Raw genomic sequence first — 7252 nt, forward strand, 5'->3', positions numbered from 1 at the left:
GGGCTAAAAATGGAGGATTAGGGCTCGAGTTTAAGAGGCATTTAAAGGTGGATTTGAGGGGTCATTTGGACTCCGATTTTAGTGTTCTTGATATGCATAGACTTGTGGGGAGATGAGGAATCTATTAATGTAAAAATTTCTGAATTTCGAGACGTGTGCCCGGGGGTCGGGTTTTGGTAATTTCAGGATTTGTGTCCTTTATTTATAGTTTTCGCTTGGGCTTCGTTCCCTTAGCATATTTTGACGTCCTCGTTCTGATTTTGAAAAGATTCGACACGAGTGGAGGTCAGTTCGAGGGGCAAAGGCGTCGCGAGCTAGAGATTTAGCCGGTTTGAGGTGAGTAATGATTGTAAATGATGTTTTGAGAGTTTGAAACCCTGGATTGCACATCGCAGTGCTATATTCAGGTGAGGCACACGCTTGATGACGAGCGTGGGATCGTGCACTATTGGGGATTGTGACTTGGTTCGTCCCGATTGATGATTTTACTGCGTATTTGACTGGAAACTATTTGCTATCATAATTATTTGGGCTAAATGTCATATTTGGGCTTTGTGCCAACTATTTGAACCCTTTAGGAATTTTTATTGATATTTCCTCACTGTTTTGACTTTATACTCTAACTCAGTCATGTTATTATTCACTATGTTCGTACTCAGCCATGTTTACTCACTTTTAATACTTCAATGATATTTTTAAATGATGTTTGGGCTGAGAAACACTGTTTTACTATTGCCCGAGTGGCTTGTGAGGCTCTTTGACTGAGTGAGGACGAGGGCCTACGTTGTGAGGAAACATTTGATAGTGATTATGAGACTGAGGGCCTGAGATGTGTACGCCATGAGGTGGCTTGATTGATATGAGGACGAGGGCCTAGTGATGATGCCACGAGGTGGCTTAATATTGCGCTTGGGCCGTAAGGGGCCCCTCCAGGAGTATGTACACCCCAGTGAGCGCGGGTACCCATTGTGATGTGAGACTGAGCCCGAGGGGCTGGTATTGCTCTATGTGATTGCCCGAGGGGCTGGTATTATTTTGAGATGTTGCCCGAGGGGCGGATTTGTTGATACTGTGCCTGAGGGGCGAACCTTTATGTGTTTATTTTTCATAATTGACTGTCAATTACCTACTTAATTAATGAAAAAGGCTTTTCATGAAACTACGTTTGAGTTAAAGAGTTTTACCTATCTTTCAATGGTTTACTGATTTAAATTGTTTTACTGCTTCATTATAGGATGCTTTGTGCCTTACGTGATTTCTTGCTTTCAGTCTTTATTTACATTTGTTACTCACTGAGTTGGAGTACTCACTTTACTCCCTACACCCTGTGTGCAGATTCAAGCGTTGTGGATCCTGCCAGTGCGAGTTGATAGCTCCCGGCATATATCGGAGCCCACGAGGTAGCTCCTTGACGTCCGCAGTCACGTGTTTCTCCTCTTTATCATTTCTATCTCTTATCAGACATTTGTAATAGTTTGTAGACTCTTTAGACTTGTATTAGGTTTTATAGATGCTCATGACTAGATACACCCCGGTTAGGGCTGTGTATGGGTGTTCTTCCGCTTATTTATGTTATCATTGTTATTTCGGATTTATTTTATCATGTTTAGACCGTCTCTTAAATTATTAACTGTTAATAATTGGAAAACCGGAAGTGTCGGCTGGCCTTGTCTTCACGAGAGGCGTCATCATGACTGGTTATAATTGATTCATCGACTTATAACCTAGTGATGAATGAATGTAATTCATTAACTCTGTTATATTACAAATAATGAATACTATTATATCAATTAATAGAATAATATTATATTGGTTTATCAATTCATTAATTATTCATACGTAGTAATGTATAAGATTGATCATCAATTACAATATAGTTTATTCTCTCTCTCTCTCTCTCTCTCTCTCTCTCTCTCTCTCTCTCTCTCTCTCTCTCTCTCTCTATATATATATATATATATATATATATATATATATATATATATATATATATATATATATATAAAAGCGCTAGGAACACAGGGTCGGGTTCTTTTAGGGATTGCTTAAATTGTAAATTGATTCATCGACTTATAACATACTCAGATGCATCGTTGAATATTAAAAACAAAACGTCTCAACTTATATCAATTAATTTGTTATAATTTATTCATCGACTTATAATCTAGTGATGAATGAATGTAATTCATTAACTCTGTTATAATACAAATAATGAATACTATTATATCAAATAATAAAATAATATTATATAGGTTTATCAATTCATTAATTATTCGTAAGTAGTAATGTATAAGATTGATCATCAATTACAATATAGTTTGTGCGTGTGTATGAAATTACTCATATACTTAAATATAACTTAAAAAATTCCTTTATATACATGCTATTATAATCTATTAAAAATAATTATCTAGTTAATATAATTTTTTTTTAAAATTATGCTTATAGTTTTTAATTATTTATAATAATTGTAGTTAAATAAAATAAATATTTATAGCTAATATGATTTTTTTATAGCTTATAATATTTAAAAACCAAAATAGAAAAAAAAGTTATTTAATTTTTTTTGAAATAGCGACCAACGTTGGTTGCTATTTTGGTCAAACAGTCAAAACTTAATTAGCGACCAACGTTGGTCGCTATTTTGGTCAAACCAGGCTCAAAAACGGGTTTCCCCCTCCTATTCTCTTATTTTCTTACCTAAAATTTCCCCAACTCTCTCTCAACACATTCCCCTCCCCTTCTCTATTTCCCTTACACAAATCAATTCCCCACCCCGCACCACCGCTATGACCGCCGGAGTCAACGCCGGAGCCGCCGTTGCCACCGCTGCCGCTGCCCCTTTCTCTCCTTCTCCACCTAAAAAAACCTAGGTTTGAATTATAACCTTGAATCTTTGTTATTTCTAGTTTTTGTTTCAATTATTTTAATATTGTAATTTAAGGATATGAATTAGTGTTTAAATTCTTTGAACATTGTATTTTATTGAGGATTAGGATTTAGGTCTTGTTTTAGTTAGCTTTGTTAATTAATTTTATTAACTAATTAGTTTAATTAGTATTGAATTTAGTTTACTTATATTTGAATTATGCTTTGTATTATCTTGATAGTTTAGTTAGAATCTAGGGTTTAGGATATGACTTAGACTTTTAGGATGTGAATTGAAATTTTAGGATATAAAACAGTATTTCTCAGCCCAAAACATCATTTAAAATATCATTTAAGTCTCAAAACTAAGTAAAAATGGCTGAGTAGTAAAACAGTGGAAAATAACGGGACTGAGTTCAAGTAATAAGTCAAAACAGTGAGGAAATAGTAATAAACATCCCCAAAGGAATCAAATAGTTGGCACGAAGCCCAAATATGGCAATCAGCCCAAATCATGATGATAGCAAACAAGTTTCAGTCAAATACGCGGTAAAATCATCAATCGGGACGGACCAAGTCACAAACCCCAATAGTGCACGACCCCATGCTCGTCATCAAGCGTGTGTCTCACCTTAATAGCACTACAATGTGCAAATCTGGGGTTTCAAACCCTCAGAGCATCATTTATAGTCATTACTCACCTCGAACCGGCTAAAACTCTAGCTCGCGACGCCTTTGCCCCTCGAATCTATCCAAAATCAGAACGAATACGTCACAATATGCTAAGGGAACAAAGCCCAAGCGAGAACAATCAACAAAGGGCACGATTCCCGAAATTACCAAAACCCGAGCCCCGGACCCACGTCTCGAAATCGGGTAAAATTTATATTTTCAAAAACCTCATATCCTCATACCCTCAAAATCCAATTCCGGTACCATTCGGTCCTTCAAATCATCATTTTATATTTTTGAAAGATTCCACAACTTTTCTTCCCAAAATTCCATACCAAATCATGAATTAAATGATGAATTTATGATAGATTCATGTATTCTAGCCAAATCTGAGTTAGAATCACTTACCCCGATGAATTTCTTGAAACATCTTCAAAAAATTGCCAAAATCCGAGCTCTCTAGGTCAAAATATTAAAGAAAACCCAAAACCTTGTATTTATAGAGTACCCCACAGATTTCCACCTATGCGGACCGCACAAAAACGACTGCGGTCCGCACAAAAACGACTGTGGCCGCACAGGTTTTCATCTGCAGTGACAAGCTTTAGTATTTTGGCCATACCTTGGCTACAAATGTCTAAATTGCGATATCTTTACAACTAGACACAAAGGGCTACAACTTTCATTTTTGAATCATCTAAAAATTCCTTGTAGATCAAAAGCTATGAGCTTCCAAAGTAGGACCAGTGAAATGCTCCCCACCGCGGCTGCACTGCATTTTGTGCGGTCCGCACAGCACCTACCGCGGCTGCACTTCATTTTGTGTGGACTGTGCTGGTGGGTTCCGAGGCCTGCAACCCTTCTGGACCTGCTACAGCTATGATTTTTGCACTAAAACATCCCGGAACCTACCCGGAACTCCCGGAACATCAAACCAATTATACCAACACATCCCATGACATCGTTCAAACTTATTCAACACTTCGGAACGCTCATAATAACATCAAATCACCAATTTAACTTATGACTCAAGCCTAAGAACTCCAAGAACTCTTAAATTATGCTTTCGATCAAATATTCTATCAAATCTCGTCCGAATGACCTGAAATTTTTCGCACATATCCCAAATGACACAAGGAAGCTACTGCAACTCTCGGAATTCCATTCCGACCCCTATATCAAAATGTTGCCAATCAACCGGAAATCGCCAACATATCAACTTGGCCAATTTAAGCCTAAATCTTCTCTACAACTCCAAAACCCATTCCGGTCACGCTCCTAAGTCACAAATCACCTCCCGAAGCTAACCGAACCATCGGAACTCACTTCCGAGCCTTCTAACACATAAGTCAACATCCGTTTGACTTTTTCAACTTAAGCCTTCTTAAAAGAGACTAAGTGTCTCAAACTTCACCAAACTCATTCGGGACTCGACCCGCCCAACCCGATACCACAAAACACGGATAACGAAGCATAAAGAAGCTGAAATGGACGAAATGGAGCGGTAACTCATGAGACGAATGGCCGGGTCGTCACACCCAAATATATAATTTGTTTTGAAATCGGACCTCAAATCGAGGTCAAAATCCCCAATTTTTGAAAAACCTAAGTTCTACCCAAAACACCCAATTTCCCCCATGAAAACCATTGATTTTAAGTTGAAATCATGTTAAAAGATGCTAATGATTGAAGGAAATGAGTTAAAATTAACTTACAATCGATTTGGAAGAAGAGTTGTTCTTCAAAAATCGCCCAAAGGAGTTTGTGTTTTGAAAAGATGTGAAAATGAGTTTATAATCATCTAGGTATAAAGTTGCAGGTCGCATGTATGGGAAATGCGAACAGGGGTTCGCAATTGCAAACCCCGACCTCTGGTAAGTTGGGAAATGCGAAACAGGGTTCGCATTTGTGAACCTTTCAGGAAAGCTGGACTTTCGCATTTGTGAAAGGGACCCCTCGCATTTGCTAGAGGGGAGTCGCATTTGTGACTCAAGGATGAAACAGGACTAATCACATTTGCGATCAAAGCCTCGCATTTGCGAGCAAGACAGGCCTGGGCTGGTCTCGCATTTGCGCCTGCAGGCCTGATCATACCAGCAAAGTTTTTGCAACTTTCTAAGCCTAAAAACCATCCCCGTGACCTATCCAAAACTCACCCGAGCCCCCGGGGCTCCAAACCAATTAAACCCAAAACCTCAAAAACATCCTACGGACTTATACGTGTACTCAAATCACCAAAATAACATCATGAACATCGAATTAGACCTCAAGATCAATGAAATTTCTCAAAACTTCTTTAAACATCAAATTTGTATTTAAGGTCCGAATCACGTCAAACGGATTCTGTTTCTTACCAAACTTCACAAAGTTATCTTAAATCATATATAAGACCTATACCGGGTGCCAGAACCAAGATACGGGCCCGATACCAACACGTTCTAATCAAAATTCATTTCCAAAACCTTTAAACCATTTTAGAAAATAATTTTCTTTAAAAATTCATTTCTCGAGCTTGGGACCTCGGAATTCGATTCCGGGCATACGCCCAAGTCCCATATTTTCCTACGGACCCTACGAGAACGTCAAATTATGGGTCCGGATCTGTTTACCCAAAACATTGACCGAAGTCAAATTAATTCATTTTATAGTCAAAATTTATCAATTTTCACAGATTTTCACATTTAGGTTTTTCGGCTACGCGCTCGGACTGCACACGCAAATCGGGGTGATGATAAGAGATGTTTTTAAGGCCTCAGAATATGGAATTTCATTTTTAAACAAGTGATGACCTGAAGGTCATCACAATCTCCATCTCTAAGACAATTGTTCGTCCTCGAACAAACAGAAGAAGGAAGTAACTAAGTCAGGGAAAAAATGGGGATAACGGCTCCGCATATCGGACTCGGACTCCCAGGTCGACGCCTTAGGAGGCTGACCTCTTCACTGCACACGAACAGAAGGAAAACTCTTTGATCTCAACTGACGAACCTGCCGGTCTAGAATAGCTACCGGCACCTCCTTATAAGACAAGTCCTTGTCCAACTGGACAGTGCTGAAATCTAATACGTGGGATGGATCGCCCTGATATTTCCGAAGCATGGACACTTGAAACACTAGATGCATGGCTGATAAGCTCGGCGGCAATACAAGTCTATAAGCCATCTTTCCCACTCGATCAAGAATATTAAACGGGCCAATGAACCTAGGGCTAAGCTTGCCCTTCTTCCCAAATCTCATCACGCCCTTCGTAGGCGACACTCGAAGAAATACCCGCTCACCGACCATGAATGCTAAATCATGAACTTTGCGGTCGGCATAACTCATTTGCCTAGACTGATCAGTACGAAGCCTATCCTGAATGATCCTGACCTTGTCCAAGGCATCCCGAACTAGATTTGTACCCAACAACCGAGCCTCTCTCGGCTCTAACCATCCAACCAGAGACCGACATCGCCTACCATATAAAGCCTCATAAGGAGCCATCCGAATACTCGATTGGTAGCTATTGTTGTAGGCAAACTCTGTTAAAGGCAAAAACTGATCCCACGGGCCTCCAAAGTCAATAACACAAGCTCGGAGCATATCTTCGAAAATGTAAATAGTTCGCTCGGACTGTCTGTCCGTCTAAGATTGAAATGTTGTGCTCAACTCAACCCATGTGCCCAACTCTCGCTGAACTGCCCTCTAGAAATACGAGGTAAACTGCATACCT

The sequence above is a fragment of the Nicotiana tabacum genome, chromosome 11, assembly GCF_000715075.1.
Source record: "Nicotiana tabacum cultivar K326 chromosome 11, ASM71507v2, whole genome shotgun sequence".
In the NCBI taxonomy this organism is placed as follows: Eukaryota; Viridiplantae; Streptophyta; class Magnoliopsida; order Solanales; family Solanaceae; genus Nicotiana; species Nicotiana tabacum.